Here is a 25369-nt window from a genome sequence, read left to right on the forward strand (position 1 = left end):
TGTGATACATAGAAGTTACACGCACTAACGCCGAGCTACAGCCTCTACTATGCTGAGTGTTGCTTCGAGGGTACAGGGACTAAAGAATGACATGTTGAAGTCAATTAATCAAAGACTAAATACATGTGCATTGATGTGTTTCTTGCAACATTGATTGTCAGCTCCATGTCAGCACAGTCCTCAACTCGTGTTGTCCTTGTCGGCAGAACAGGTGTGAGTGTGTTCCTGGGTGGTAAAAGATCCCTTGGCAGAAGTGGGATTCCATCCCAAGCATCCAGTGAAGACTGCGAGCTGAAAGCAGCGCCTCAGACCACTCAGCCATCCTGACTTGTGCGGCTGTGTTTAAATGGAGTCAATCCCGACGTAATCGAAAACAGTGGATATCACAATGGATGTGGTTGTATTTGGCCGAAATAGCTCAGTTGGGAGAGCGTTAGACTGAAGATCTAAAGGTCCCTGGATCAATCCCGGGTTTCGGCATTTCACGAGGAGTATGTTCAGAAAGCACAAAGAGCCCATGTACTGCACACGTGTGCGTTTCTATTTTGCAGCTAGAGTGCACTGTGCTCCGATTCAAAGGTAATTGATTCAAAGCCCTTTTGCAAATACAACTCTAGGCGAAATCAACGACAGGCTCCTTGTTCACTTTACACTGCAGGCTGTGCAATGACTCCTGCAACGGGACAATTCCTGTAACTATTCACTTCATTGCACTGTTTCGTGCTTTTTTTTTTTTTTTCATGTTCAGAAACTACCTGACTGAGCCCCAGTGGCCTAATGGATAAGGCACTGGCCTCCTAAGCCAGGGATTGTGGGTTCGAGTCCCATCTGGGGTGATGCCTGCCTTGTTTCTGAACACAATTGGTAATTCTCTGTGGGCTCTTGTCGTTTTTTCCTTCTGCTCATATCCTATTCACGAATTGCATCTGGGAAACTTGGGAACTGCGCCGATTGAACCGGGAAACATAGACATTAAAAGATATCCTGGAGATGCCGAGGATTGATCTCGGTACCTCATACATGCGAAGCATGCGCTCTACCACTGAGCTACATCCCCACCACCAGCATGTGTTTCCTTCAACAGCAAACAAACAATGCAACACAGAAAGAAAAGAGTTGCACTGTCATTCCTTGAGTCTCAAAGCATGCTACGACGCTGTTCCTAGCGTAACCCAATGGCACACAACACCAACAAGTAAACAATGCAACACAGAAAGAAAAGAGTTGCACTGTCGTTCCTTGAGTCTCAAAGCATGCTACGACGCTGTTCCTAGCGTTGCCCAACGGCACACAACACCAACAAGTAAACAATGCAACACAGAAAGAAAAGAGTTGCACTGTCGTTCCTTGAGTCTCAAAGCATGCTACGACGCTGTTCCTAGCGTTGCCCTACGGCACACAACACCAACAGGTAAACAATGCAACACAGAAAGAAAAGAGTTGCACTGTCGTTCCTTGAGTCTCAAAGCATGCTACGACGCTGTTCCTAGCGTTGCCCAACGGTACAATATGTGGATGACATGGGCAAGGAGAAGGAGAAAGAAGCTACTGTGCGCTGGACAATGGATGACACGTAACGCAAGCAACAGTTTCTCCCAGAAACAGCGTGTGAGCGCATCCACTGTGAATAGTGAAGGAGAAGACGACATTGCAGCGACGCACATGGGTGCGTCATTTTCACTTCTCGGGATCAAGTCATAGACCGCCTGTTGCCAAAAATCACACTGTCAGGGCCAGGTGTGATACATAGAAGTTACACGCACTAACGCCGAGCTACAGCCTCTACTATGCTGAGTGTTGCTTCGAGGGTACAGGGACTAAAGAATGACATGTTGAAGTCAATTAATCAAAGACTAAATACATGTGCATTGATGTGTTTCTTGCAACATTGATTGTCAGCTCCATGTCAGCACAGTCCTCAACTCGTGTTGTCCTTGTCGGCAGAACAGGTGTGAGTGTGTTCCTGGGTGGTAAAAGATCCCTTGGCAGAAGTGGGATTCCATCCCAAGCATCCAGTGAAGACTGCGAGCTGAAAGCAGCGCCTCAGACCACTCAGCCATCCTGACTTGTGCGGCTGTGTTTAAATGGAGTCAATCCCGACGTAATCGAAAACAGTGGATATCACAATGGATGTGGTTGTATTTGGCCGAAATAGCTCAGTTGGGAGAGCGTTAGACTGAAGATCTAAAGGTCCCTGGATCAATCCCGGGTTTCGGCATTTCACGAGGAGTATGTTCAGAAAGCACAAAGAGCCCATGTACTGCACACGTGTGCGTTTCTATTTTGCAGCTAGAGTGCACTGTGCTCCGATTCAAAGGTAATTGATTCAAAGCCCTTTTGCAAATACAACTCTAGGCGAAATCAACGACAGGCTCCTTGTTCACTTTACACTGCAGGCTGTGCAATGACTCCTGCAACGGGACAATTCCTGTAACTATTCACTTCATTGCACTGTTTCGTGCTTTTTTTTTTTTTTTCATGTTCAGAAACTACCTGACTGAGCCCCAGTGGCCTAATGGATAAGGCACTGGCCTCCTAAGCCAGGGATTGTGGGTTCGAGTCCCACCTGGGTGATGCCTGCCTTGTTTCTGAACACAATTGGTAATTCTCTGTGGGCTCTTGTCGTTTTTTCCTTCTGCTCATATCCTATTCACGAATTGCATCTGGGAAACTTGGGAACTGCGCCGATTGAACCGGGAAACATAGACATTAAAAGATATCCTGGAGATGCCGAGGATTGATCTCGGGACCTCATACATGCGAAGCATGCGCTCTACCACTGAGCTACATCCCCACCACCTGCATGTGTTTCCTTCAACAGCAAACAAACAATGCAACACAGAAAGAAAAGAGTTGCACTGTCATTCCTTGAGTCTCAAAGCATGCTACGACGCTGTTCCTAGCGTAACCCAATGGCACACAACACCAACAAGTAAACAATGCAACACAGAACGAAAAGAGTTGCACTGTCGTTCCTTGAGTCTGAAAGCATGCTACGACGCTGTTCCTAGCGTTGCCCAACGGCACACAACACCAACAAGTAAACAATGCAACACAGAAAGAAAAGAGTTGCACTGTCGTTCCTTGAGTCTCAAAGCATGCTACGACGCTGTTCCTAGCGTTGCCCAACGGTACAATATGTGGATGACATGGGCAAGGAGAAGGAGAAAGAAGCTACAGTGCGCTGGACAATGGATGACACGTAACGCAAGCAACAGTTTCTCCCAGAAACAGCGTGTGAGCGCATCCACTGTGAATAGTGAAGGAGAAGACGACATTGCAGCGACGCACATGGGTGCGTCATTTTCACTTCTCGGGATCAAGTCATAGACCGCCTGTTGCCAAAAATCACACTGTCAGGGCCAGGTGTGATACATAGAAGTTACACGCACTAACGCCGAGCTACAGCCTCTACTATGCTGAGTGTTGCTTCGAGGGTACAGGGACTAAAGAATGACATGTTGAAGTCAATTAATCAAAGACTAAATACATGTGCATTGATGTGTTTCTTGCAACATTGATTGTCAGCTCCATGTCAGCACAGTCCTCAACTCGTGTTGTCCTTGTCGGCAGAACAGGTGTGAGTGTGTTCCTGGGTGGTAAAAGATCCCTTGGCAGAAGTGGGATCCCATCCCAAGCATCCAGTGAAGACTGCGAGCTGAAAGCAGCGCCTCAGACCACTCAGCCATCCTGACTTGTGCGGCTGTGTTTAAATGGAGTCAATCCCGACGTAATCGAAAACAGTGGATATCTCAATGGATATGGTTGTATTTGGCCGAAATAGCTCAGTTGGGAGAGCGTTAGACTGAAGATCTAAAGGTCCCTGGTTCAATCCCGGGTTTCGGCATTTCACGAGGAGTATGTTCAGAAAGCACAAAGAGCCCATGTACTGCACACGTGTGCGTTTCTATTTTGCAGCTAGAGTGCACTGTGCTCCAATTCAAAGGTAATTGATTCAAAGCCCTATTGCAAATACAACTCTAGGCGAAATCAATGACAGGCTCCTTGTTCACTTTACACTGCAGGCTGTGCAATGACTCCTGCAACGGGACAATTCCTGTAACTATTCACTTCATTGCACTGTTTCGTGCTTTTTTTTTTTTTTTCATGTTCAGAAACTACCTGACTGAGCCCCAGTGGCCTAATGGATAAGGCACTGGCCTCCTAAGCCAGGGATTGTGGGTTCGAGTCCCATCTGGGGTGATGCCTGCCTTGTTTCTGAACACAATTGGTAATTCTCTGTGGGCTCTTGTCGTTTTTTCCTTCTGCTCATATCCTATTCACGAATTGCATCTGGGAAAGTTGGGAACTGCGCCGATTGAACCGGGAAACATGGACATTAAAAGATATCCTGGAGATGCCGAGGATTGATCTCGGGACCTCATACATGCAAAGCATGCGCTCTACCACTGAGCTACATCCCCACCACCAGCATGTGTTTCCTTCAACAGCAAACAAACAATGCAACACAGAAAGAAAAGAGTTGCACTGTCATTCCTTGAGTCTCAAAGCATGCTACGACGCTGTTCCTAGCGTAACCCAATGGCACACAACACCAACAAGTAAACAATGCAACAAAGAAAGAAAAGAGTTGCACTGTCATTCCTTGAGTCTCAAAGCATGCTACGACGCTGTTCCTAGCGTTGCCCAACGGCACACAACACCAACAAGTAAACAATGCAACACAGAACGAAAAGAGTTGCACTGTCGTTCCTTGAGTCTCAAAGCATGCTACGACGCTGTTCCTAGCGTTGCCCAACGGTACAATATGTGGATGACATGGGCAAGGAGAAGGAGAAAGAAGCTACAGTGCGCTGGACAATGGATGACACGTAACGCAAGCAACAGTTTCTCCCAGAAACAGCGTGTGAGCGCATCCACTGTGAATAGTGAAGGAGAAGACGACATTGCAGCGACGCACATGGGTGCGTCATTTTCACTTCTCGGGATCAAGTCATAGACCGCCTGTTGCCAAAAATCACACTGTCAGGGCCAGGTGTGATACATAGAAGTTACACGCACTAACGCCGAGCTACAGCCTCTACTATGCTGAGTGTTGCTTCGAGGGTACAGGGACTAAAGAATGACATGTTGAAGTCAATTAATCAAAGACTAAATACATGTGCATTGATGTGTTTCTTGCAACATTGATTGTCAGCTCCATGTCAGCACAGTCCTCAACTCGTGTTGTCCTTGTCGGCAGAACAGGTGTGAGTGTGTTCCTGGGTGGTAAAAGATCCCTTGGCAGAAGTGGGATTCCATCCCAAGCATCCAGTGAAGACTGCGAGCTGAAAGCAGCGCCTCAGACCACTCAGCCATCCTGACTTGTGCGGCTGTGTTTAAATGGAGTCAATCCCGACGTAATCGAAAACAGTGGATATCACAATGGATGTGGTTGTATTTGGCCGAAATAGCTCAGTTGGGAGAGCGTTAGACTGAAGATCTAAAGGTCCCTGGATCAATCCCGGGTTTCGGCATTTCACGAGGAGTATGTTCAGAAAGCACAAAGAGCCCATGTACTGCACACGTGTGCGTTTCTATTTTGCAGCTAGAGTGCACTGTGCTCCGATTCAAAGGTAATTGATTCAAAGCCCTTTTGCAAATACAACTCTAGGCGAAATCAACGACAGGCTCCTTGTTCACTTTACACTGCAGGCTGTGCAATGACTCCTGCAACGGGACAATTCCTGTAACTATTCACTTCATTGCACTGTTTCGTGCTTTTTTTTTTTTTTTTTTTTCATGTTCAGAAACTACCTGACTGAGCCCCAGTGGCCTAATTGATAAGGCACTGGCCTCCTAAGCCAGGGATTGTGGGTTCGAGTCCCATCTGGGGTGATGCCTGCCTTGTTTCTGAACACAATTGGTAATTCTCTGTGGGCTCTTGTCGTTTTTTCCTTCTGCTCATATCCTATTCACGAATTGCATCTGGGAAAGTTGGGAACTGCGCCGATTGAACCGGGAAACATAGACATTAAAAGATATCCTGGAGATGCCGAGGATTGATCTCGGGACCTCATACATGCAAAGCATGCGCTCTACCACTGAGCTACATCCCCACCACCAGCATGTGTTTCCTTCAACAGCAAACAAACAATGCAACACAGAAAGAAAAGAGTTGCACTGTCATTCCTTGAGTCTCAAAGCATGCTACGACGCTGTTCCTAGCGTAACCCAATGGCACACAACACCAACAAGTAAACAATGCAACACAGAAAGAAAAGAGTTGCACTGTCATTCCTTGAGTCTCAAAGCATGCTACGACGCTGTTCCTAGCGTTGCCCAACGGCACACAACACCAACAAGTAAACAATGCAACACAGAAAGAAAAGAGTTGCACTGTCATTCCTTGAGTCTCAAAGCATGCTACGACGCTGTTCCTAGCGTTGCCCAACGGCACACAACACCAACAAGTAAACAATGCAACACAGAAAGAAAAGAGTTGCACTGTCGTTCCTTGAGTCTCAAAGCATGCTACGACGCTGTTCCTAGCGTTGCCCAACGGTACAATATGTGGATGACATGGGCAAGGAGAAGGAGAAAGAAGCTACAGTGCGCTGGACAATGGATGACACGTAACGCAAGCAACAGTTTCTCCCAGAAACAGCGTGTGAGCGCATCCACTGTGAATAGTGAAGGAGAAGACGACATTGCAGCGACGCACATGGGTGCGTCATTTTCACTTCTCGGGATCAAGTCATAGACCGCCTGTTGCCAAAAATCACACTGTCAGGGCCAGGTGTGATACATAGAAGTTACACGCACTAACGCCGAGCTACAGCCTCTACTATGCTGAGTGTTGCTTCGAGGGTACAGGGACTAAAGAATGACATGTTGAAGTCAATTAATCAAAGACTAAATACATGTGCATTGATGTGTTTCTTGCAACATTGATTGTCAGCTCCATGTCAGCACAGTCCTCAACTCGTGTTGTCCTTGTCGGCAGAACAGGTGTGAGTGTGTTCCTGGGTGGTAAAAGATCCCTTGGCAGAAGTGGGATTCCATCCCAAGCATCCAGTGAAGACTGCGAGCTGAAAGCAGCGCCTCAGACCACTCAGCCATCCTGACTTGTGCGGCTGTGTTTAAATGGAGTCAATCCCGACGTAATCGAAAACAGTGGATATCACAATGGATGTGGTTGTATTTGGCCGAAATAGCTCAGTTGGGAGAGCGTTAGACTGAAGATCTAAAGGTCCCTGGATCAATCCCGGGTTTCGGCATTTCACGAGGAGTATGTTCAGAAAGCACAAAGAGCCCATGTACTGCACACGTGTGCGTTTCTATTTTGCAGCTAGAGTGCACTGTGCTCCGATTCAAAGGTAATTGATTCAAAGCCCTTTTGCAAATACAACTCTAGGCGAAATCAACGACAGGCTCCTTGTTCACTTTACACTGCAGGCTGTGCAATGACTCCTGCAACGGGACAATTCCTGTAACTATTCACTTCATTGCACTGTTTCGTGCTTTTTTTTTTTTTTTTTTTTCATGTTCAGAAACTACCTGACTGAGCCCCAGTGGCCTAATTGATAAGGCACTGGCCTCCTAAGCCAGGGATTGTGGGTTCGAGTCCCATCTGGGGTGATGCCTGCCTTGTTTCTGAACACAATTGGTAATTCTCTGTGGGCTCTTGTCGTTTTTTCCTTCTGCTCATATCCTATTCACGAATTGCATCTGGGAAAGTTGGGAACTGCGCCGATTGAACCGGGAAACATAGACATTAAAAGATATCCTGGAGATGCCGAGGATTGATCTCGGGACCTCATACATGCAAAGCATGCGCTCTACCACTGAGCTACATCCCCACCACCAGCATGTGTTTCCTTCAACAGCAAACAAACAATGCAACACAGAAAGAAAAGAGTTGCACTGTCATTCCTTGAGTCTCAAAGCATGCTACGACGCTGTTCCTAGCGTAACCCAATGGCACACAACACCAACAAGTAAACAATGCAACACAGAAAGAAAAGAGTTGCACTGTCATTCCTTGAGTCTCAAAGCATGCTACGACGCTGTTCCTAGCGTTGCCCAACGGCACACAACACCAACAAGTAAACAATGCAACACAGAAAGAAAAGAGTTGCACTGTCATTCCTTGAGTCTCAAAGCATGCTACGACGCTGTTCCTAGCGTTGCCCAACGGCACACAACACCAACAAGTAAACAATGCAACACAGAAAGAAAAGAGTTGCACTGTCGTTCCTTGAGTCTCAAAGCATGCTACGACGCTGTTCCTAGCGTTGCCCAACGGTACAATATGTGGATGACATGGGCAAGGAGAAGGAGAAAGAAGCTACAGTGCGCTGGACAATGGATGACACGTAACGCAAGCAACAGTTTCTCCCAGAAACAGCGTGTGAGCGCATCCACTGTGAATAGTGAAGGAGAAGACGACATTGCAGCGACGCACATGGGTGCGTCATTTTCACTTCTCGGGATCAAGTCATAGACCGCCTGTTGCCAAAAATCACACTGTCAGGGCCAGGTGTGATACATAGAAGTTACACGCACTAACGCCGAGCTACAGCCTCTACTATGATGAGTGTTGCTTCGAGGGTACAGGGACTAAAGAATGACATGTTGAAGTCAATTAATCAAAGACTAAATACATGTGCATTGATGTGTTTCTTGCAACATTGATTGTCAGCTCCATGTCAGCACAGTCCTCAACTCGTGTTGTCCTTGTCGGCAGAACAGGTGTGAGTGTGTTCCTGGGTGGTAAAAGATCCCTTGGCAGAAGTGGGATTCCATCCCAAGCATCCAGTGAAGACTGCGAGCTGAAAGCAGCGCCTCAGACCACTCAGCCATCCTGACTTGTGCGGCTGTGTTTAAATGGAGTCAATCCCGACGTAATCGAAAACAGTGGATATCACAATGGATGTGGTTGTATTTGGCCGAAATAGCTCAGTTGGGAGAGCGTTAGACTGAAGATCTAAAGGTCCCTGGTTCAATCCCGGGTTTCGGCATTTCACGAGGAGTATGTTCAGAAAGCACAAAGAGCCCATGTACTGCACACGTGTGCGTTTCTATTTTGCAGCTAGAGTGCACTGTGCTCCGATTCAAAGGTAATTGATTCAAAGCCCTTTTGCAAATACAACTCTAGGCGAAATCAACGACAGGCTCCTTGTTCACTTTACACTGCAGGCTGTGCAATGACTCCTGCAACGGGACAATTCCTGTAACTATTCACTTCATTGCACTGTTTCGTGCTTTTTTTTTTTTTTTCATGTTCAGAAACTACCTGACTGAGCCCCAGTGGCCTAATGGATAAGGCACTGGCCTCCTAAGCCAGGGATTGTGGGTTAGAGTCCCATCTGGGGTGATGCCTGCCTTGTTTCTGCACACAATTGGTAATTCTCTGTGGGCTCTTGTCGTTTTTTTCCTTCTGCTCATATCCTATTCACGAATTGCATCTGGGAAAGTTGGGAACTGCGCCGATTGAACCGGGAAACATAGACATTAAAAGATATCCTGGAGATGCCGAGGATTGATCTCGGGACCTCATACATGCGAAGCATGCGCTCTACCACTGAGCTACATCCCCACCACCAGCATGTGTTTCCTTCAACAGCAAACAAACAATGCAACACAGAAAGAAAAGAGTTGCACTGTCATTCCTTGAGTCTCAAAGCATGCTACGACGCTGTTCCTAGCGTAACCCAATGGCACACAACACCAACAAGTAAACAATGCAACACAGAACGAAAAGAGTTGCACTGTCGTTCCTTGAGTCTCAAAGCATGCTACGACGCTGTTCCTAGCGTTGCCCAACGGCACACAACACCAACAAGTAAACAATGCAACACAGAAAGAAAAGAGTTGCACTGTCGTTCCTTGAGTCTCAAAGCATGCTACGACGCTGTTCCTAGCGTTGCCCAACGGCACACAACACCAACATGTAAACAATGCAACACAGAAAGAAAAGAGTTGCACTGTCGTTCCTTGAGTCTCAAAGCATGCTACGACGCTGTTCCTAGCGTTGCCCAACGGTACAATATGTGGATGACATGGGCAAGGAGAAGGAGAAAGAAGCTACAGTGCGCTGGACAATGGATGACACGTAACGCAAGCAACAGTTTCTCCCAGAAACAGCGTGAGAGCGCATCCACTGTGAATAGTGAAGGAGAAGACGACATTGCAGCGACGCACATGGGTGCGTCATTTTCACTTCTCGGGATCAAGTCATAGACCGCCTGTTGCCAACAATCACACTGTCAGGGCCAGGTGTGATACATAGAAGTTACACGCACTAACGCCGAGCTACAGCCTCTACTATGCTGAGTGTTGCTTCGAGGGTACAGGGACTAAAGAATGACATGTTGAAGTCAATTAATCAAAGACTAAATACATGTGCATTGATGTGTTTCTTGCAACATTGATTGTCAGCTCCATGTCAGCACAGTCCTCAACTCGTGTTGTCCTTGTCGGCAGAACAGGTGTGAGTGTGTTCCTGGGTGGTAAAAGATCCCTTGGCAGAAGTGGGATTCCATCCCAAGCATCCAGTGAAGACTGCGAGCTGAAAGCAGCGCCTCAGACCACTCAGCCATCCTGACTTGTGCGGCTGTGTTTAAATGGAGTCAATCCCGACGTAATCGAAAACAGTGGATATCACAATGGATGTGGTTGTATTTGGCCGAAATAGCTCAGTTGGGAGAGCGTTAGACTGAAGATCTAAAGGTCCCTGGATCAATCCCGGGTTTCGGCATTTCACGAGGAGTATGTTCAGAAAGCACAAAGAGCCCATGTACTGCACACGTGTGCGTTTCTATTTTGCAGCTAGAGTGCACTGTGCTCCGATTCAAAGGTAATTGATTCAAAGCCCTTTTGCAAATACAACTCTAGGCGAAATCAACGACAGGCTCCTTGTTCACTTTACACTGCAGGCTGTGCAATGACTCCTGCAACGGGACAATTCCTGTAACTATTCACTTCATTGCACTGTTTCGTGCTTTTTTTTTTTTTTTTTTTTTCATGTTCAGAAACTACCTGACTGAGCCCCAGTGGCCTAATTGATAAGGCACTGGCCTCCTAAGCCAGGGATTGTGGGTTCGAGTCCCATCTGGGGTGATGCCTGCCTTGTTTCTGAACACAATTGGTAATTCTCTGTGGGCTCTTGTCGTTTTTTCCTTCTGCTCATATCCTATTCACGAATTGCATCTGGGAAAGTTGGGAACTGCGCCGATTGAACCGGGAAACATAGACATTAAAAGATATCCTGGAGATGCCGAGGATTGATCTCGGGACCTCATACATGCAAAGCATGCGCTCTACCACTGAGCTACATCCCCACCACCAGCATGTGTTTCCTTCAACAGCAAACAAACAATGCAACACAGAAAGAAAAGAGTTGCACTGTCATTCCTTGAGTCTCAAAGCATGCTACGACGCTGTTCCTAGCGTAACCCAATGGCACACAACACCAACAAGTAAACAATGCAACACAGAAAGAAAAGAGTTGCACTGTCATTCCTTGAGTCTCAAAGCATGCTACGACGCTGTTCCTAGCGTTGCCCAACGGCACACAACACCAACAAGTAAACAATGCAACACAGAAAGAAAAGAGTTGCACTGTCATTCCTTGAGTCTCAAAGCATGCTACGACGCTGTTCCTAGCGTTGCCCAACGGCACACAACACCAACAAGTAAACAATGCAACACAGAAAGAAAAGAGTTGCACTGTCATTCCTTGAGTCTCAAAGCATGCTACGACGCTGTTCCTAGCGTTGCCCAACGGTACAATATGTGGATGACATGGGCAAGGAGAAGGAGAAAGAAGCTACAGTGCGCTGGACAATGGATGACACGTAACGCAAGCAACAGTTTCTCCCAGAAACAGCGTGTGAGCGCATCCACTGTGAATAGTGAAGGAGAAGACGACATTGCAGCGACGCACATGGGTGCGTCATTTTCACTTCTCGGGATCAAGTCATAGACCGCCTGTTGCCAAAAATCACACTGTCAGGGCCAGGTGTGATACATAGAAGTTACACGCACTAACGCCGAGCTACAGCCTCTACTATGCTGAGTGTTGCTTCGAGGGTACAGGGACTAAAGAATGACATGTTGAAGTCAATTAATCAAAGACTAAATACATGTGCATTGATGTGTTTCTTGCAACATTGATTGTCAGCTCCATGTCAGCACAGTCCTCAACTCGTGTTGTCCTTGTCGGCAGAACAGGTGTGAGTGTGTTCCTGGGTGGTAAAAGATCCCTTGGCAGAAGTGGGATTCCATCCCAAGCATCCAGTGAAGACTGCGAGCTGAAAGCAGCGCCTCAGACCACTCAGCCATCCTGACTTGTGCGGCTGTGTTTAAATGGAGTCAATCCCGACGTAATCGAAAACAGTGGATATCACAATGGATGTGGTTGTATTTGGCCGAAATAGCTCAGTTGGGAGAGCGTTAGACTGAAGATCTAAAGGTCCCTGGTTCAATCCCGGGTTTCGGCATTTCACGAGGAGTATGTTCAGAAAGCACAAAGAGCCCATGTACTGCACACGTGTGCGTTTCTATTTTGCAGCTAGAGTGCACTGTGCTCCGATTCAAAGGTAATTGATTCAAAGCCCTTTTGCAAATACAACTCTAGGCGAAATCAACGACAGGCTCCTTGTTCACTTTACACTGCAGGCTGTGCAATGACTCCTGCAACGGGACAATTCCTGTAACTATTCACTTCATTGCACTGTTTCGTGCTTTTTTTTTTTTTTTCATGTTCAGAAACTACCTGACTGAGCCCCAGTGGCCTAATGGATAAGGCACTGGCCTCCTAAGCCAGGGATTGTGGGTTCGAGTCCCATCTGGGGTGATGCCTGCCTTGTTTCTGCACACAATTGGTAATTCTCTGTGGGCTCTTGTCGTTTTTTTCCTTCTGCTCATATCCTATTCACGAATTGCATCTGCGAAAGTTGGGAATTGAGCCGATTGAACCGGGAAACATAGACATTAAAAGATATCCTGGAGATGCCGAGGATTGATCTCGGGACCTCATACATGCAAAGCATGCGCTCTACCACTGAGCTACATCCCCACCACCAGCATGTGTTTCCTTCAACAGCAAACAAACAATCCAACAGAGAAAGAAAAGAGTTGCACTGTCGTTCCTTGAGTCTCAAAGCATGCTACGACGCTGTTCCTAGCGTTGCCCAACGGCACACAACACCAACAAGTAAACAATGCAACACAGAAAGAAAAGAGTTGCACTGTCGTTCCTTGAGTCTCAAAGCATGCTACGACGCTGTTCCTAGCGTTGCCCAACGGCACACAACACCAACAAGTAAACAATGCAACACAGAACGAAAAGAGTTGCACTGTCGTTCCTTGAGTCTCAAAGCATGCTACGACGCTGTTCCTAGCGTTGCCCAACGGTACAATATGTGGATGACATGGGCAAGGAGAAGGAGAAAGAATCTACTGTGCGCTGGACAATGGATGACACGTAACGCAAGGAACAGTTTCTCCCAGAAACAGCGTGTGAGAGCATCCACTGTGAATAGTGAAGGAGAAGACGACATTGCAGCGACGCACATGGGTGCGTCATTTTCACTTCTCGGGATCAAGTCATAGACCGCCTGTTGCCAACAATCACACTGTCAGGGCCAGGTGTGATACATAGAAGTTACATGCACTAACGCCGAGCTACAGCCTCTACTATGCTGAGTGTTGCTTCGAGGGTACAGGGACTAAAGAATGACATGTTGAAGTCAATTAATCAAAGACTAAATACATGTGCATTGATGTGTTTCTTGCAACATTGATTGTCAGCTCCATGTCAGCACAGTCCTCAACTCGTGTTGTCCTTGTCGGCAGAACAGGTGTGAGTGTGTTCCTGGGTGGTAAAAGATCCCTTGGCAGAAGTGGGATTCCATCCCAAGCATCCAGTGAAGACTGCGAGCTGAAAGCAGCGCCTCAGACCACTCAGCCATCCTGACTTGTGCGGCTGTGTTTAAATGGAGTCAATCCCGACGTAATCGAAAACAGTGGATATCACAATGGATGTGGTTGTATTTGGCCGAAATAGCTCAGTTGGGAGAGCGTTAGACTGAAGATCTAAAGGTCCCTGGATCAATCCCGGGTTTCGGCATTTCACGAGGAGTATGTTCAGAAAGCACAAAGAGCCCATGTACTGCACACGTGTGCGTTTCTATTTTGCAGCTAGAGTGCACTGTGCTCCGATTCAAAGGTAATTGATTCAAAGCCCTTTTGCAAATACAACTCTAGGCGAAATCAACGACAGGCTCCTTGTTCACTTTACACTGCAGGCTGTGCAATGACTCCTGCAACGGGACAATTCCTGTAACTATTCACTTCATTGCACTGTTTCGTGCTTTTTTTTTTTTTTTTCATGTTCAGAAACTACCTGACTGAGCCCCAGTGGCCTAATGGATAAGGCACTGGCCTCCTAAGCCAGGGATTGTGGGTTCGAGTCCCACCTGGGTGATGCCTGCCTTGTTTCTGAACACAATTGGTAATTCTCTGTGGGCTCTTGTCGTTTTTTCCTTCTGCTCATATCCTATTCACGAATTGCATCTGGGAAAGTTGGGAACTGCGCCGATTGAACCGGGAAACATAGACATTAAAAGATATCCTAGAGATGCCGAGGATTGATCTCGGGACCTCATACATGCAAAGCATGCGCTCTACCACTGAGCTACATCCCCACCACCAGCATGTGTTTCCTTCAACAGCAAACAAACAATGCAACACAGAAAGAAAAGAGTTGCACTGTCATTCCTTGAGTCTCAAAGCATGCTACGACGCTGTTCCTAGCGTAACCCAATGGCACACAACACCAACAAGTAAACAATGCAACACAGAAAGAAAAGAGTTGCACTGTCATTCCTTGAGTCTCAAAGCATGCTACGACGCTGTTCCTAGCGTTGCCCAACGGCACACAACACCAACAAGTAAACAATGCAACACAGAAAGAAAAGAGTTGCACTGTCATTCCTTGAGTCTCAAAGCATGCTACGACGCTGTTCCTAGCGTTGCCCAACGGCACACAACACCAACAAGTAAACAATGCAACACAGAAAGAAAAGAGTTGCACTGTCGTTCCTTGAGTCTCAAAGCATGCTACGACGCTGTTCCTAGCGTTGCCCAACGGTACAATATGTGGATGACATGGGCAAGGAGAAGGAGAAAGAAGCTACAGTGCGCTGGACAATGGATGACACGTAACGCAAGCAACAGTTTCTCCCAGAAACAGCGTGTGAGCGCATCCACTGTGAATAGTGAAGGAGAAGACGACATTGCAGCGACGCACATGGGTGCGTCATTTTCACTTCTCGGGATCAAGTCATAGACCGCCTGTTGCCAAAAATCACACTGTCAGGGCCAGGTGTGATACATAGAAGTTACACGCACTAACGCCGAGCTACAGCCTCTACTATGCTGAGTGTTGCTTCGAGGGTACAGGGACTAAAGAATGACATGTTGAAGTCAATTAATCAAAGACTAAATACATGTGCATTGATGTGTTTCTTGCAACATTGATTGTCAGCTCCATGTCAGCACAGTCCTCAACTCGTGTTGTCCTTGTCGGCAGAACAGGTGTGAGTGTGTTCCTGGGTGGTAAAAGATCCCTTGGCAGAAGTGGGATTCCATCCCAAGCATCCAGTGAAGACTGCGAGCTGAAAGCAGCGCCTCAGACCACTCAGCCATCCTGACTTGTGCGGCTGTGTTTAAATGGAGTCAATCCCGACGTAATCGAAAACAGTGGATATCACAATGGATGTGGTTGTATTTGGCCGAAATAGCTCAGTTGGGAGAGCGTTAGACTGAAGATCTAAAGGTCCCTGGTTCAATCCCGGGTTTCGGCATTTCACGAGGAGTATGTTCAGAAAGCACAAAGAGCCCATGTACTGCACACGTGTGCGTTTCTATTTTGCAGCTAGAGTGCACTGTGCTCCGATTCAAAGGTAATTGATTCAAAGCCCTTTTGCAAATACAACTCTAGGCGAAATCAACGACAGGCTCCTTGTTCACTTTACACTGCAGGCTGTGCAATGACTCCTGCAACGGGACAATTCCTGTAACTATTCACTTCATTGCACTGTTTCGTGCTTTTTTTTTTTTTTTCATGTTCAGAAACTACCTGACTGAGCCCCAGTGGCCTAATGGATAAGGCACTGGCCTCCTAAGCCAGGGATTGTGGGTTCGAGTCCCATCTGGGGTGATGCCTGCCTTGTTTCTGCACACAATTGGTAATTCTCTGTGGGCTCTTGTCGTTTTTTTCCTTCTGCTCATATCCTATTCACGAATTGCATCTGGGAAAGTTGGGAACTGCGCCGATTGAACCGGGAAACATAGACATTAAAAGATATCCTGGAGATGCCGAGGATTGATCTCGGGACCTCATACATGCGAAGCATGCGCTCTACCACTGAGCTACATCCCCACCACCAGCATGTGTTTCCTTCAACAGCAAACAAACAATGCAACACAGAAAGAAAAGAGTTGCACTGTCATTCCTTGAGTCTCAAAGCATGCTACGACGCTGTTCCTAGCGTAACCCAATGGCACACAACACCAACAAGTAAACAATGCAACACAGAACGAAAAGAGTTGCACTGTCGTTCCTTGAGTCTCAAAGCATGCTACGACGCTGTTCCTAGCGTTGCCCAACGGCACACAACACCAACAAGTAAACAATGCAACACAGACAGAAAAGAGTTGCACTGTCGTTCCTTGAGTCTCAAAGCATGCTACGACGCTGTTCCTAGCGTTGCCCAACGGCACACAACACCAACATGTAAACAATGCAACACAGAAAGAAAAGAGTTGCACTGTCGTTCCTTGAGTCTCAAAGCATGCTACGACGCTGTTCCTAGCGTTGCCCAACGGCACACAACACCAACAAGTAAACAATGCAACACAGAAAGAAAAGAGTTGCACTGTCGTTCCTTGAGTCTCAAAGCATGCTACGACGCTGTTCCTAGCGTTGCCCAACGGCACACAACACCAACAAGTAAACAATGCAACACAGAAAGAAAAGAGTTGCACTGTCGTTCCTTGAGTCTCAAAGCATGCTACGACGCTGTTCCTAGCGTTGCCCTACGGCACACAACACCAACAGGTAAACAATGCAACACAGAAAGAAAAGAGTTGCACTGTCGTTCCTTGAGTCTCAAAGCATGCTACGACGCTGTTCCTAGCGTTGCCCAACGGTACAATATGTGGATGACATGGGCAAGGAGAAGGAGAAAGAAGCTACTGTGCGCTGGACAATGGATGACACGTAACGCAAGCAACAGTTTCTCCCAGAAACAGCGTGTGAGCGCATCCACTGTGAATAGTGAAGGAGAAGACGACATTGCAGCGACGCACATGGGTGCGTCATTTTCACTTCTCGGGATCAAGTCATAGACCGCCTGTTGCCAAAAATCACACTGTCAGGGCCAGGTGTGATACATAGAAGTTACACGCACTAACGCCGAGCTACAGCCTCTACTATGCTGAGTGTTGCTTCGAGGGTACAGGGACTAAAGAATGACATGTTGAAGTCAATTAATCAAAGACTAAATACATGTGCATTGATGTGTTTCTTGCAACATTGATTGTCAGCTCCATGTCAGCACAGTCCTCAACTCGTGTTGTCCTTGTCGGCAGAACAGGTGTGAGTGTGTTCCTGGGTGGTAAAAGATCCCTTGGCAGAAGTGGGATTCCATCCCAAGCATCCAGTGAAGACTGCGAGCTGAAAGCAGCGCCTCAGACCACTCAGCCATCCTGACTTGTGCGGCTGTGTTTAAATGGAGTCAATCCCGACGTAATCGAAAACAGTGGATATCACAATGGATGTGGTTGTATTTGGCCGAAATAGCTCAGTTGGGAGAGCGTTAGACTGAAGATCTAAAGGTCCCTGGTTCAATCCCGGGTTTCGGCATTTCACGATGAGTATGTTCAGAAAGCACAAAGAGCCCATGTACTGCACACGTGTGCGTTTCTATTTTGCAGCTAGAGTGCACTGTGCTCCGATTCAAAGGTAATTGATTCAAAGCCCTTTTGCAAATACAACTCTAGGCGAAATCAACGACAGGCTCCTTGTTCACTTTACACTGCAGGCTGTGCAATGACTCCTGCAACGGGACAATTCCTGTAACTATTCACTTCATTGCACTGTTTCGTGCATTTTTTTTTTTTTTTTTTCATGTTCAGAAACTACCTGACTGAGCCCCAGTGGCCTAATGGATAAGGCACTGGCCTCCTAAGCCAGGGATTGTGGGTTCGAGTCCCATCTGGGGTGATGCCTGCCTTGTTTCTGCACACAATTGGTAATTCTCTGTGGGCTCTTGTCGTTTTTTTCCTTCTGCTCATATCCTATTCACGAATTGCATCTGGGAAAGTTGGGAACTGCGCCGATTGAACCGGGAAACATAGACATTAAAAGATATCCTGGAGATGCCGAGGATTGATCTCGGGACCTCATACATGCGAAGCATGCGCTCTACCACTGAGCTACATCCCCACCACCAGCATGTGTTTCCTTCAACAGCAAACAAACAATGCAACACAGAAAGAAAAGAGTTGCACTGTCATTCCTTGAGTCTCAAAGCATGCTACGACGCTGTTCCTAGCGTAACCCAATGGCACACAACACCAACAAGTAAACAATGCAACACAGAACGAAAAGAGTTGCACTGTCGTTCCTTGAGTCTCAAAGCATGCTACGACGCTGTTCCTAGCGTTGCCCAACGGCACACAACACCAACAAGTAAACAATGCAACACAGAAAGAAAAGAGTTGCACTGTCGTTCCTTGAGTCTCAAAGCATGCTACGACGCTGTTCCTAGCGTTGCCCAACGGCACACAACACCAACAAGTAAACAATGCAACACAGAAAGAAAAGAGTTGCACTGTCGTTCCTTGAGTCTCAAAGCATGCTACGACGCTGTTCCTAGCGTTGCCCAACGGTACAATATGTGGATGACATGGGCAAGGAGAAGGAGAAAGAAGCTACAGTGCGCTGGACAATGGATGACACGTAACGCAAGCAACAGTTTCTCCCAGAAACAGCGTGAGAGCGCATCCACTGTGAATAGTGAAGGAGAAGACGACATTGCAGCGACGCACATGGGTGCGTCATTTTCACTTCTCGGGATCAAGTCATAGACCGCCTGTTGCCAAAAATCACACTGTCAGGGCCAGGTGTGATACATAGAAGTTACACGCACTAACGCCGAGCTACAGCCTCTACTATGCTGAGTGTTGCTTCGAGGGTACAGGGACTAAAGAATGACATGTTGAAGTCAATTAATCAAAGACTAAATACATGTGCATTGATGTGTTTCTTGCAACATTGATTGTCAGCTCCATGTCAGCACAGTCCTCAACTCGTGTTGTCCTTGTCGGCAGAACAGGTGTGAGTGTGTTCCTGGGTGGTAAAAGATCCCTTGGCAGAAGTGGGATTCCATCCCAAGCATCCAGTGAAGACTGCGAGCTGAAAGCAGCGCCTCAGACCACTCAGCCATCCTGACTTGTGCGGCTGTGTTTAAATGGAGTCAATCCCGACGTAATCGAAAACAGTGGATATCACAATGGATGTGGTTGTATTTGGCCGAAATAGCTCAGTTGGGAGAGCGTTAGACTGAAGATCTAAAGGTCCCTGGTTCAATCCCGGGTTTCGGCATTTCACGAGGAGTATGTTCAGAAAGCACAAAGAGCCCATGTACTGCACACGTGTGCGTTTCTATTTTGCAGCTAGAGTGCACTGTGCTCCGATTCAAAGGTAATTGATTCAAAGCCCTTTTGCAAATACAACTCTAGGCGAAATCAACGACAGGCTCCTTGTTCACTTTACACTGCAGGCTGTGCAATGACTCCTGCAACGGGACAATTCCTGTAACTATTCACTTCATTGCACTGTTTCGTGCATTTTTTTTTTTTTTCATGTTCAGAAACTACCTGACTGAGCCCCAGTGGCCTAATGGATAAGGCACTGGCCTCCTAAGCCAGGGATTGTGGGTTAGAGTCCCATCTGGGGTGATGCCTGCCTTGTTTCTGCACACAATTGGTAATTCTCTGTGGGCTCTTGTCGTTTTTTTCCTTCTGCTCATATCCTATTCACGAATTGCATCTGGGAAAGTTGGGAACTGCGCCGATTGAACCGGGAAACATAGACATTAAAAGATATCCTGGAGATGCCGAGGATTGATCTCGGGACCTCATACATGCGAAGCATGCGCTCTACCACTGAGCTACATCCCCACCACCAGCATGTGTTTCCTTCAACAGCAAACAAACAATGCAACACAGAAAGAAAAGAGTTGCACTGTCATTCCTTGAGTCTCAAAGCATGCTACGACGCTGTTCCTAGCGTAACCCAATGGCACACAACACCAACAAGTAAACAATGCAACACAGAACGAAAAGAGTTGCACTGTCGTTCCTTGAGTCTCAAAGCATGCTACGACGCTGTTCCTAGCGTTGCCCAACGGCACACAACACCAACAAGTAAACAATGCAACACAGAAAGAAAAGAGTTGCACTGTCGTTCCTTGAGTCTCAAAGCATGCTACGACGCTGTTCCTAGCGTTGCCCAACGGCACACAACACCAACAAGTAAACAATGCAACACAGAAAGAAAAGAGTTGCACTGTCGTTCCTTGAGTCTCAAAGCATGCTACGACGCTGTTCCTAGCGTTGCCCAACGGTACAATATGTGGATGACATGGGCAAGGAGAAGGAGAAAGAAGCTACAGTGCGCTGGACAATGGATGACACGTAACGCAAGCAACAGTTTCTCCCAGAAACAGCGTGAGAGCGCATCCACTGTGAATAGTGAAGGAGAAGACGACATTGCAGCGACGCACATGGGTGCGTCATTTTCACTTCTCGGGATCAAGTCATAGACCGCCTGTTGCCAAAAATCACACTGTCAGGGCCAGGTGTGATACATAGAAGTTACACGCACTAACGCCGAGCTACAGCCTCTACTATGCTGAGTGTTGCTTCGAGGGTACAGGGACTAAAGAATGACATGTTGAAGTCAATTAATCAAAGACTAAATACATGTGCATTGATGTGTTTCTTGCAACATTGATTGTCAGCTCCATGTCAGCACAGTCCTCAACTCGTGTTGTCCTTGTCGGCAGAACAGGTGTGAGTGTGTTCCTGGGTGGTAAAAGATCCCTTGGCAGAAGTGGGATTCCATCCCAAGCATCCAGTGAAGACTGCGAGCTGAAAGCAGCGCCTCAGACCACTCAGCCATCCTGACTTGTGCGGCTGTGTTTAAATGGAGTCAATCCCGACGTAATCGAAAACAGTGGATATCACAATGGATGTGGTTGTATTTGGCCGAAATAGCTCAGTTGGGAGAGCGTTAGACTGAAGATCTAAAGGTCCCTGGTTCAATCCCGGGTTTCGGCATTTCACGACGAGTATGTTCAGAAAGCACAAAGAGCCCATGTACTGCACACGTGTGCGTTTCTATTTTGCAGCTAGAGTGCACTGTGCTCCGATTCAAAGGTAATTGATTCAAAGCCCTTTTGCAAATACAACTCTAGGCGAAATCAACGACAGGCTCCTTGTTCACTTTACACTGCAGGCTGTGCAATGACTCCTGCAACGGGACAATTCCTGTAACTATTCACTTCATTGCACTGTTTCGTGCATTTTTTTTTTTTTTTTTTTCATGTTCAGAAACTACCTGACTGAGCCCCAGTGGCCTAATGGATAAGGCACTGGCCTCCTAAGCCAGGGATTGTGGGTTCGAGTCCCATCTGGGGTGATGCCTGCCTTGTTTCTGAACACAATTGGTAATTCTCTGTGGGCTCTTGTCGTTTTTTCCTTCTGCTCATATCCTATTCACGAATTGCATCTGGGAAAGTTGGGAACTGCGCCGATTGAACCGGGAAACATAGACATTAAAAGATATCCTGGAGATGCCGAGGATTGATCTCGGGACCTCATACATACGAAGCATGCGCTCTACCACTGAGCTACATCCCCACCACCTGCATGTGTTTCCTTCTACAGCAAACAAACAATGCAACACAGAAAGAAAAGAGTTGCACTGTCATTCCTTGAGTCTCAAAGCATGCTACGACGCTGTTCCTAGCGTAACCCAATGGCACACAACACCAACAAGTAAACAATGCAACACAGAAAGAAAAGAGTTGCACTGTCGTTCCTTGAGTCTGAAAGCATGCTACGACGCTGTTCCTAGCGTTGCCCAACGGCACACAACACCAACAAGTAAACAATGCAACACAGAAAGAAAAGAGTTGCACTGTCGTTCCTTGAGTCTCAAAGCATGCTACGACGCTGTTCCTAGCGTTGCCCAACGGTACAATATGTGGATGACATGGGCAAGGAGAAGGAGAAAGAAGCTACAGTGCGCTGGACAATGGATGACACGTAACGCAAGCAACAGTTTCTCCCAGAAACAGCGTGTGAGCGCATCCACTGTGAATAGTGAAGGAGAAGACGACATTGCAGCGACGCACATGGGTGCGTCATTTTCACTTCTCGGGATCAAGTCATAGACCGCCTGTTGCCAAAAATCACACTGTCAGGGCCAGGTGTGATACATAGAAGTTACACGCACTAACGCCGAGCTACAGCCTCTACTATGCTGAGTGTTGCTTCGAGGGTACAGGGACTAAAGAATGACATGTTGAAGTCAATTAATCAAAGACTAAATACATGTGCATTGATGTGTTTCTTGCAACATTGATTGTCAGCTCCATGTCAGCACAGTCCTCAACTCGTGTTGTCCTTGTCGGCAGAACAGGTGTGAGTGTGTTCCTGGGTGGTAAAAGATCCCTTGGCAGAAGTGGGATTCCATCCCAAGCATCCAGTGAAGACTGCGAGCTGAAAGCAGCGCCTCAGACCACTCAGCCATCCTGACTTGTGCGGCTGTGTTTAAATGGAGTCAATCCCGACGTAATCGAAAACAGTGGATATCACAATGGATGTGGTTGTATTTGGCCGAAATAGCTCAGTTGGGAGAGCGTTAGACTGAAGATCTAAAGGTCCCTGGATCAATCCCGGGTTTCGGCATTTCACGAGGAGTATGTTCAGAAAGCACAAAGAGCCCATGTACTGCACACGTGTGCGTTTCTATTTTGCAGCTAGAGTGCACTGTGCTCCGATTCAAAGGTAATTGATTCAAAGCCCTTTTGCAAATACAACTCTAGGCGAAATCAACGACAGGCTCCTTGTTCACTTTACACTGCAGGCTGTGCAATGACTCCTGCAACGGGACAATTCCTGTAACTATTCACTTCATTGCACTGTTTCGTGCTTTTTTTTTTTTTTTTTTTCATGTTCAGAAACTACCTGACTGAGCCCCAGTGGCCTAATTGATAAGGCACTGGCCTCCTAAGCCAGGGATTGTGGGTTCGAGTCCCATCTGGGGTGATGCCTGCCTTGTTTCTGAACACAATTGGTAATTCTCTGTGGGCTCCTGTCGTTTTTTCCTTCTGCTCATATCCTATTCACGAATTGCATCTGGGAAAGTTGGGAACTGCGCCGATTGAACCGGGAAACATAGACATTAAAAGATATCCTGGAGATGCCGAGGATTGATCTCGGGACCTCATACATGCAAAGCATGCGCTCTACCACTGAGCTACATCCCCACCACCAGCATGTGTTTCCTTCAACAGCAAACAAACAATGCAACACAGAAAGAAAAGAGTTGCACTGTCATTCCTTGAGTCTCAAAGCATGCTACGACGCTGTTCCTAGCGTAACCCAATGGCACACAACACCAACAAGTAAACAATGCAACACAGAAAGAAAAGAGTTGCACTGTCATTCCTTGAGTCTCAAAGCATGCTACGACGCTGTTCCTAGCGTTGCCCAACGGCACACAACACCAACAAGTAAACAATGCAACACAGAAAGAAAAGAGTTGCACTGTCATTCCTTGAGTCTCAAAGCATGCTACGACGCTGTTCCTAGCGTTGCCCAACGGCACACAACACCAACAAGTAAACAATGCAACACAGAAAGAAAAGAGTTGCACTGTCGTTCCTTGAGTCTCAAAGCATGCTACGACGCTGTTCCTAGCGTTGCCCAACGGTACAATATGTGGATGACATGGGCAAGGAGAAGGAGAAAGAAGCTACAGTGCGCTGGACAATGGATGACACGTAACGCAAGCAACAGTTTCTCCCAGAAACAGCGTGTGAGCGCATCCACTGTGAATAGTGAAGGAGAAGACGACATTGCAGCGACGCACATGGGTGCGTCATTTTCACTTCTCGGGATCAAGTCATAGACCGCCTGTTGCCAAAAATCACACTGTCAGGGCCAGGTGTGATACATAGAAGTTACACGCACTAACGCCGAGCTACAGCCTCTACTATGCTGAGTGTTGCTTCGAGGGTACAGGGACTAAAGAATGACATGTTGAAGTCAATTAATCAAAGACTAAATACATGTGCATTGATGTGTTTCTTGCAACATTGATTGTCAGCTCCATGTCAGCACAGTCCTCAACTCGTGTTGTCCTTGTCGGCAGAACAGGTGTGAGTGTGTTCCTGGGTGGTAAAAGATCCCTTGGCAGAAGTGGGATTCCATCCCAAGCATCCAGTGAAGACTGCGAGCTGAAAGCAGCGCCTCAGACCACTCAGCCATCCTGACTTGTGCGGCTGTGTTTAAATGGAGTCAATCCCGACGTAATCGAAAACAGTGGATATCACAATGGATGTGGTTGTATTTGGCCGAAATAGCTCAGTTGGGAGAGCGTTAGACTGAAGATCTAAAGGTCCCTGGTTCAATCCCGGGTTTCGGCATTTCACGAGGAGTATGTTCAGAAAGCACAAAGAGCCCATGTACTGCACACGTGTGCGTTTCTATTTTGCAGCTAGAGTGCACTGTGCTCCGATTCAAAGGTAATTGATTCAAAGCCCTTTTGCAAATACAACTCTAGGCGAAATCAACGACAGGCTCCTTGTTCACTTTACACTGCAGGCTGTGCAATGACTCCTGCAACGGGACAATTCCTGTAACTATTCACTTCATTGCACTGTTTCGTGCTTTTTTTTTTTTTTCATGTTCAGAAACTACCTGACTGAGCCCCAGTGGCCTAATGGATAAGGCACTGGCCTCCTAAGCCAGGGATTGTGGGTTAGAGTCCCATCTGGGGTGATGCCTGCCTTGTTTCTGCACACAATTGGTAATTCTCTGTGGGCTCTTGTCGTTTTTTTCCTTCTGCTCATATCCTATTCACGAATTGCATCTGGGAAAGTTGGGAACTGCGCCGATTGAACCGGGAAACATAGACATTAAAAGATATCCTGGAGATGCCGAGGATTGATCTCGGGACCTCATACATGCGAAGCATGCACTCTACCACTGAGCTACATCCCCACCACCAGCATGTGTTTCCTTCAACAGCAAACAAACAATGCAACACAGAAAGAAA

The 25369-nt window shown here is 47.1% G+C and overlaps 45 non-coding genes across 45 annotated transcripts; 30 read left to right on the forward strand and 15 right to left on the reverse strand.

Moving 5' to 3' along the window:
* The first annotated feature begins 407 nt into the window (after positions 1 to 407).
* trnaf-gaa (transfer RNA phenylalanine (anticodon GAA)) lies at positions 408 to 480 on the forward strand. Its single transcript has one exon. It is a non-coding gene; the product is annotated as a tRNA-Phe (tRNA).
* A 283-nt stretch (positions 481 to 763) lies between these two features.
* On the forward strand, positions 764 to 836 carry trnar-ccu (transfer RNA arginine (anticodon CCU)). The gene has a single exon. It is a non-coding gene; the product is annotated as a tRNA-Arg (tRNA).
* A 149-nt stretch (positions 837 to 985) lies between these two features.
* Positions 986 to 1057, reverse strand: trnaa-cgc (transfer RNA alanine (anticodon CGC)). The gene has a single exon. It is a non-coding gene; the product is annotated as a tRNA-Ala (tRNA).
* A 1088-nt stretch (positions 1058 to 2145) lies between these two features.
* On the forward strand, positions 2146 to 2218 carry trnaf-gaa (transfer RNA phenylalanine (anticodon GAA)). The gene has a single exon. It is a non-coding gene; the product is annotated as a tRNA-Phe (tRNA).
* A 283-nt stretch (positions 2219 to 2501) lies between these two features.
* On the forward strand, positions 2502 to 2578 carry trnar-ccu (transfer RNA arginine (anticodon CCU)). Its single transcript has one exon. It is a non-coding gene; the product is annotated as a tRNA-Arg (tRNA).
* Positions 2579 to 2722: 144 nt separating this feature from the next.
* On the reverse strand, positions 2723 to 2794 carry trnaa-cgc (transfer RNA alanine (anticodon CGC)). Its single transcript has one exon. It is a non-coding gene; the product is annotated as a tRNA-Ala (tRNA).
* A 980-nt stretch (positions 2795 to 3774) lies between these two features.
* Positions 3775 to 3847, forward strand: trnaf-gaa (transfer RNA phenylalanine (anticodon GAA)). Its single transcript has one exon. It is a non-coding gene; the product is annotated as a tRNA-Phe (tRNA).
* A 283-nt stretch (positions 3848 to 4130) lies between these two features.
* trnar-ccu (transfer RNA arginine (anticodon CCU)) lies at positions 4131 to 4203 on the forward strand. Its single transcript has one exon. It is a non-coding gene; the product is annotated as a tRNA-Arg (tRNA).
* Positions 4204 to 4352: 149 nt separating this feature from the next.
* On the reverse strand, positions 4353 to 4424 carry trnaa-ugc (transfer RNA alanine (anticodon UGC)). Its single transcript has one exon. It is a non-coding gene; the product is annotated as a tRNA-Ala (tRNA).
* Positions 4425 to 5404: 980 nt separating this feature from the next.
* On the forward strand, positions 5405 to 5477 carry trnaf-gaa (transfer RNA phenylalanine (anticodon GAA)). Its single transcript has one exon. It is a non-coding gene; the product is annotated as a tRNA-Phe (tRNA).
* A 288-nt stretch (positions 5478 to 5765) lies between these two features.
* trnar-ccu (transfer RNA arginine (anticodon CCU)) lies at positions 5766 to 5838 on the forward strand. Its single transcript has one exon. It is a non-coding gene; the product is annotated as a tRNA-Arg (tRNA).
* A 149-nt stretch (positions 5839 to 5987) lies between these two features.
* On the reverse strand, positions 5988 to 6059 carry trnaa-ugc (transfer RNA alanine (anticodon UGC)). Its single transcript has one exon. It is a non-coding gene; the product is annotated as a tRNA-Ala (tRNA).
* A 1088-nt stretch (positions 6060 to 7147) lies between these two features.
* On the forward strand, positions 7148 to 7220 carry trnaf-gaa (transfer RNA phenylalanine (anticodon GAA)). Its single transcript has one exon. It is a non-coding gene; the product is annotated as a tRNA-Phe (tRNA).
* A 288-nt stretch (positions 7221 to 7508) lies between these two features.
* On the forward strand, positions 7509 to 7581 carry trnar-ccu (transfer RNA arginine (anticodon CCU)). The gene has a single exon. It is a non-coding gene; the product is annotated as a tRNA-Arg (tRNA).
* A 149-nt stretch (positions 7582 to 7730) lies between these two features.
* On the reverse strand, positions 7731 to 7802 carry trnaa-ugc (transfer RNA alanine (anticodon UGC)). The gene has a single exon. It is a non-coding gene; the product is annotated as a tRNA-Ala (tRNA).
* A 1088-nt stretch (positions 7803 to 8890) lies between these two features.
* On the forward strand, positions 8891 to 8963 carry trnaf-gaa (transfer RNA phenylalanine (anticodon GAA)). The gene has a single exon. It is a non-coding gene; the product is annotated as a tRNA-Phe (tRNA).
* A 283-nt stretch (positions 8964 to 9246) lies between these two features.
* On the forward strand, positions 9247 to 9319 carry trnar-ccu (transfer RNA arginine (anticodon CCU)). The gene has a single exon. It is a non-coding gene; the product is annotated as a tRNA-Arg (tRNA).
* A 150-nt stretch (positions 9320 to 9469) lies between these two features.
* trnaa-cgc (transfer RNA alanine (anticodon CGC)) lies at positions 9470 to 9541 on the reverse strand. The gene has a single exon. It is a non-coding gene; the product is annotated as a tRNA-Ala (tRNA).
* Positions 9542 to 10629: 1088 nt separating this feature from the next.
* On the forward strand, positions 10630 to 10702 carry trnaf-gaa (transfer RNA phenylalanine (anticodon GAA)). The gene has a single exon. It is a non-coding gene; the product is annotated as a tRNA-Phe (tRNA).
* Positions 10703 to 10991: 289 nt separating this feature from the next.
* On the forward strand, positions 10992 to 11064 carry trnar-ccu (transfer RNA arginine (anticodon CCU)). Its single transcript has one exon. It is a non-coding gene; the product is annotated as a tRNA-Arg (tRNA).
* Positions 11065 to 11213: 149 nt separating this feature from the next.
* On the reverse strand, positions 11214 to 11285 carry trnaa-ugc (transfer RNA alanine (anticodon UGC)). Its single transcript has one exon. It is a non-coding gene; the product is annotated as a tRNA-Ala (tRNA).
* Positions 11286 to 12373: 1088 nt separating this feature from the next.
* On the forward strand, positions 12374 to 12446 carry trnaf-gaa (transfer RNA phenylalanine (anticodon GAA)). Its single transcript has one exon. It is a non-coding gene; the product is annotated as a tRNA-Phe (tRNA).
* Positions 12447 to 12729: 283 nt separating this feature from the next.
* trnar-ccu (transfer RNA arginine (anticodon CCU)) lies at positions 12730 to 12802 on the forward strand. Its single transcript has one exon. It is a non-coding gene; the product is annotated as a tRNA-Arg (tRNA).
* A 150-nt stretch (positions 12803 to 12952) lies between these two features.
* trnaa-ugc (transfer RNA alanine (anticodon UGC)) lies at positions 12953 to 13024 on the reverse strand. The gene has a single exon. It is a non-coding gene; the product is annotated as a tRNA-Ala (tRNA).
* A 980-nt stretch (positions 13025 to 14004) lies between these two features.
* On the forward strand, positions 14005 to 14077 carry trnaf-gaa (transfer RNA phenylalanine (anticodon GAA)). Its single transcript has one exon. It is a non-coding gene; the product is annotated as a tRNA-Phe (tRNA).
* A 284-nt stretch (positions 14078 to 14361) lies between these two features.
* trnar-ccu (transfer RNA arginine (anticodon CCU)) lies at positions 14362 to 14438 on the forward strand. The gene has a single exon. It is a non-coding gene; the product is annotated as a tRNA-Arg (tRNA).
* A 144-nt stretch (positions 14439 to 14582) lies between these two features.
* trnaa-ugc (transfer RNA alanine (anticodon UGC)) lies at positions 14583 to 14654 on the reverse strand. The gene has a single exon. It is a non-coding gene; the product is annotated as a tRNA-Ala (tRNA).
* A 1088-nt stretch (positions 14655 to 15742) lies between these two features.
* trnaf-gaa (transfer RNA phenylalanine (anticodon GAA)) lies at positions 15743 to 15815 on the forward strand. Its single transcript has one exon. It is a non-coding gene; the product is annotated as a tRNA-Phe (tRNA).
* Positions 15816 to 16098: 283 nt separating this feature from the next.
* Positions 16099 to 16171, forward strand: trnar-ccu (transfer RNA arginine (anticodon CCU)). Its single transcript has one exon. It is a non-coding gene; the product is annotated as a tRNA-Arg (tRNA).
* A 150-nt stretch (positions 16172 to 16321) lies between these two features.
* Positions 16322 to 16393, reverse strand: trnaa-cgc (transfer RNA alanine (anticodon CGC)). The gene has a single exon. It is a non-coding gene; the product is annotated as a tRNA-Ala (tRNA).
* A 1412-nt stretch (positions 16394 to 17805) lies between these two features.
* Positions 17806 to 17878, forward strand: trnaf-gaa (transfer RNA phenylalanine (anticodon GAA)). Its single transcript has one exon. It is a non-coding gene; the product is annotated as a tRNA-Phe (tRNA).
* A 287-nt stretch (positions 17879 to 18165) lies between these two features.
* On the forward strand, positions 18166 to 18238 carry trnar-ccu (transfer RNA arginine (anticodon CCU)). The gene has a single exon. It is a non-coding gene; the product is annotated as a tRNA-Arg (tRNA).
* Positions 18239 to 18388: 150 nt separating this feature from the next.
* Positions 18389 to 18460, reverse strand: trnaa-cgc (transfer RNA alanine (anticodon CGC)). Its single transcript has one exon. It is a non-coding gene; the product is annotated as a tRNA-Ala (tRNA).
* A 1088-nt stretch (positions 18461 to 19548) lies between these two features.
* trnaf-gaa (transfer RNA phenylalanine (anticodon GAA)) lies at positions 19549 to 19621 on the forward strand. Its single transcript has one exon. It is a non-coding gene; the product is annotated as a tRNA-Phe (tRNA).
* Positions 19622 to 19904: 283 nt separating this feature from the next.
* Positions 19905 to 19977, forward strand: trnar-ccu (transfer RNA arginine (anticodon CCU)). The gene has a single exon. It is a non-coding gene; the product is annotated as a tRNA-Arg (tRNA).
* Positions 19978 to 20127: 150 nt separating this feature from the next.
* trnaa-cgc (transfer RNA alanine (anticodon CGC)) lies at positions 20128 to 20199 on the reverse strand. Its single transcript has one exon. It is a non-coding gene; the product is annotated as a tRNA-Ala (tRNA).
* A 1088-nt stretch (positions 20200 to 21287) lies between these two features.
* Positions 21288 to 21360, forward strand: trnaf-gaa (transfer RNA phenylalanine (anticodon GAA)). The gene has a single exon. It is a non-coding gene; the product is annotated as a tRNA-Phe (tRNA).
* Positions 21361 to 21648: 288 nt separating this feature from the next.
* On the forward strand, positions 21649 to 21721 carry trnar-ccu (transfer RNA arginine (anticodon CCU)). Its single transcript has one exon. It is a non-coding gene; the product is annotated as a tRNA-Arg (tRNA).
* Positions 21722 to 21870: 149 nt separating this feature from the next.
* On the reverse strand, positions 21871 to 21942 carry trnat-cgu (transfer RNA threonine (anticodon CGU)). Its single transcript has one exon. It is a non-coding gene; the product is annotated as a tRNA-Thr (tRNA).
* Positions 21943 to 22922: 980 nt separating this feature from the next.
* On the forward strand, positions 22923 to 22995 carry trnaf-gaa (transfer RNA phenylalanine (anticodon GAA)). Its single transcript has one exon. It is a non-coding gene; the product is annotated as a tRNA-Phe (tRNA).
* A 287-nt stretch (positions 22996 to 23282) lies between these two features.
* On the forward strand, positions 23283 to 23355 carry trnar-ccu (transfer RNA arginine (anticodon CCU)). Its single transcript has one exon. It is a non-coding gene; the product is annotated as a tRNA-Arg (tRNA).
* A 149-nt stretch (positions 23356 to 23504) lies between these two features.
* Positions 23505 to 23576, reverse strand: trnaa-ugc (transfer RNA alanine (anticodon UGC)). Its single transcript has one exon. It is a non-coding gene; the product is annotated as a tRNA-Ala (tRNA).
* Positions 23577 to 24664: 1088 nt separating this feature from the next.
* Positions 24665 to 24737, forward strand: trnaf-gaa (transfer RNA phenylalanine (anticodon GAA)). The gene has a single exon. It is a non-coding gene; the product is annotated as a tRNA-Phe (tRNA).
* Positions 24738 to 25019: 282 nt separating this feature from the next.
* trnar-ccu (transfer RNA arginine (anticodon CCU)) lies at positions 25020 to 25092 on the forward strand. The gene has a single exon. It is a non-coding gene; the product is annotated as a tRNA-Arg (tRNA).
* A 150-nt stretch (positions 25093 to 25242) lies between these two features.
* On the reverse strand, positions 25243 to 25314 carry trnaa-cgc (transfer RNA alanine (anticodon CGC)). Its single transcript has one exon. It is a non-coding gene; the product is annotated as a tRNA-Ala (tRNA).
* Positions 25315 to 25369: the final 55 nt, after the last annotated feature.

Source organism: Amia ocellicauda, chromosome 14, assembly GCF_036373705.1.
Source record: "Amia ocellicauda isolate fAmiCal2 chromosome 14, fAmiCal2.hap1, whole genome shotgun sequence".
Classification (NCBI taxonomy): Eukaryota; Metazoa; Chordata; class Actinopteri; order Amiiformes; family Amiidae; genus Amia; species Amia ocellicauda.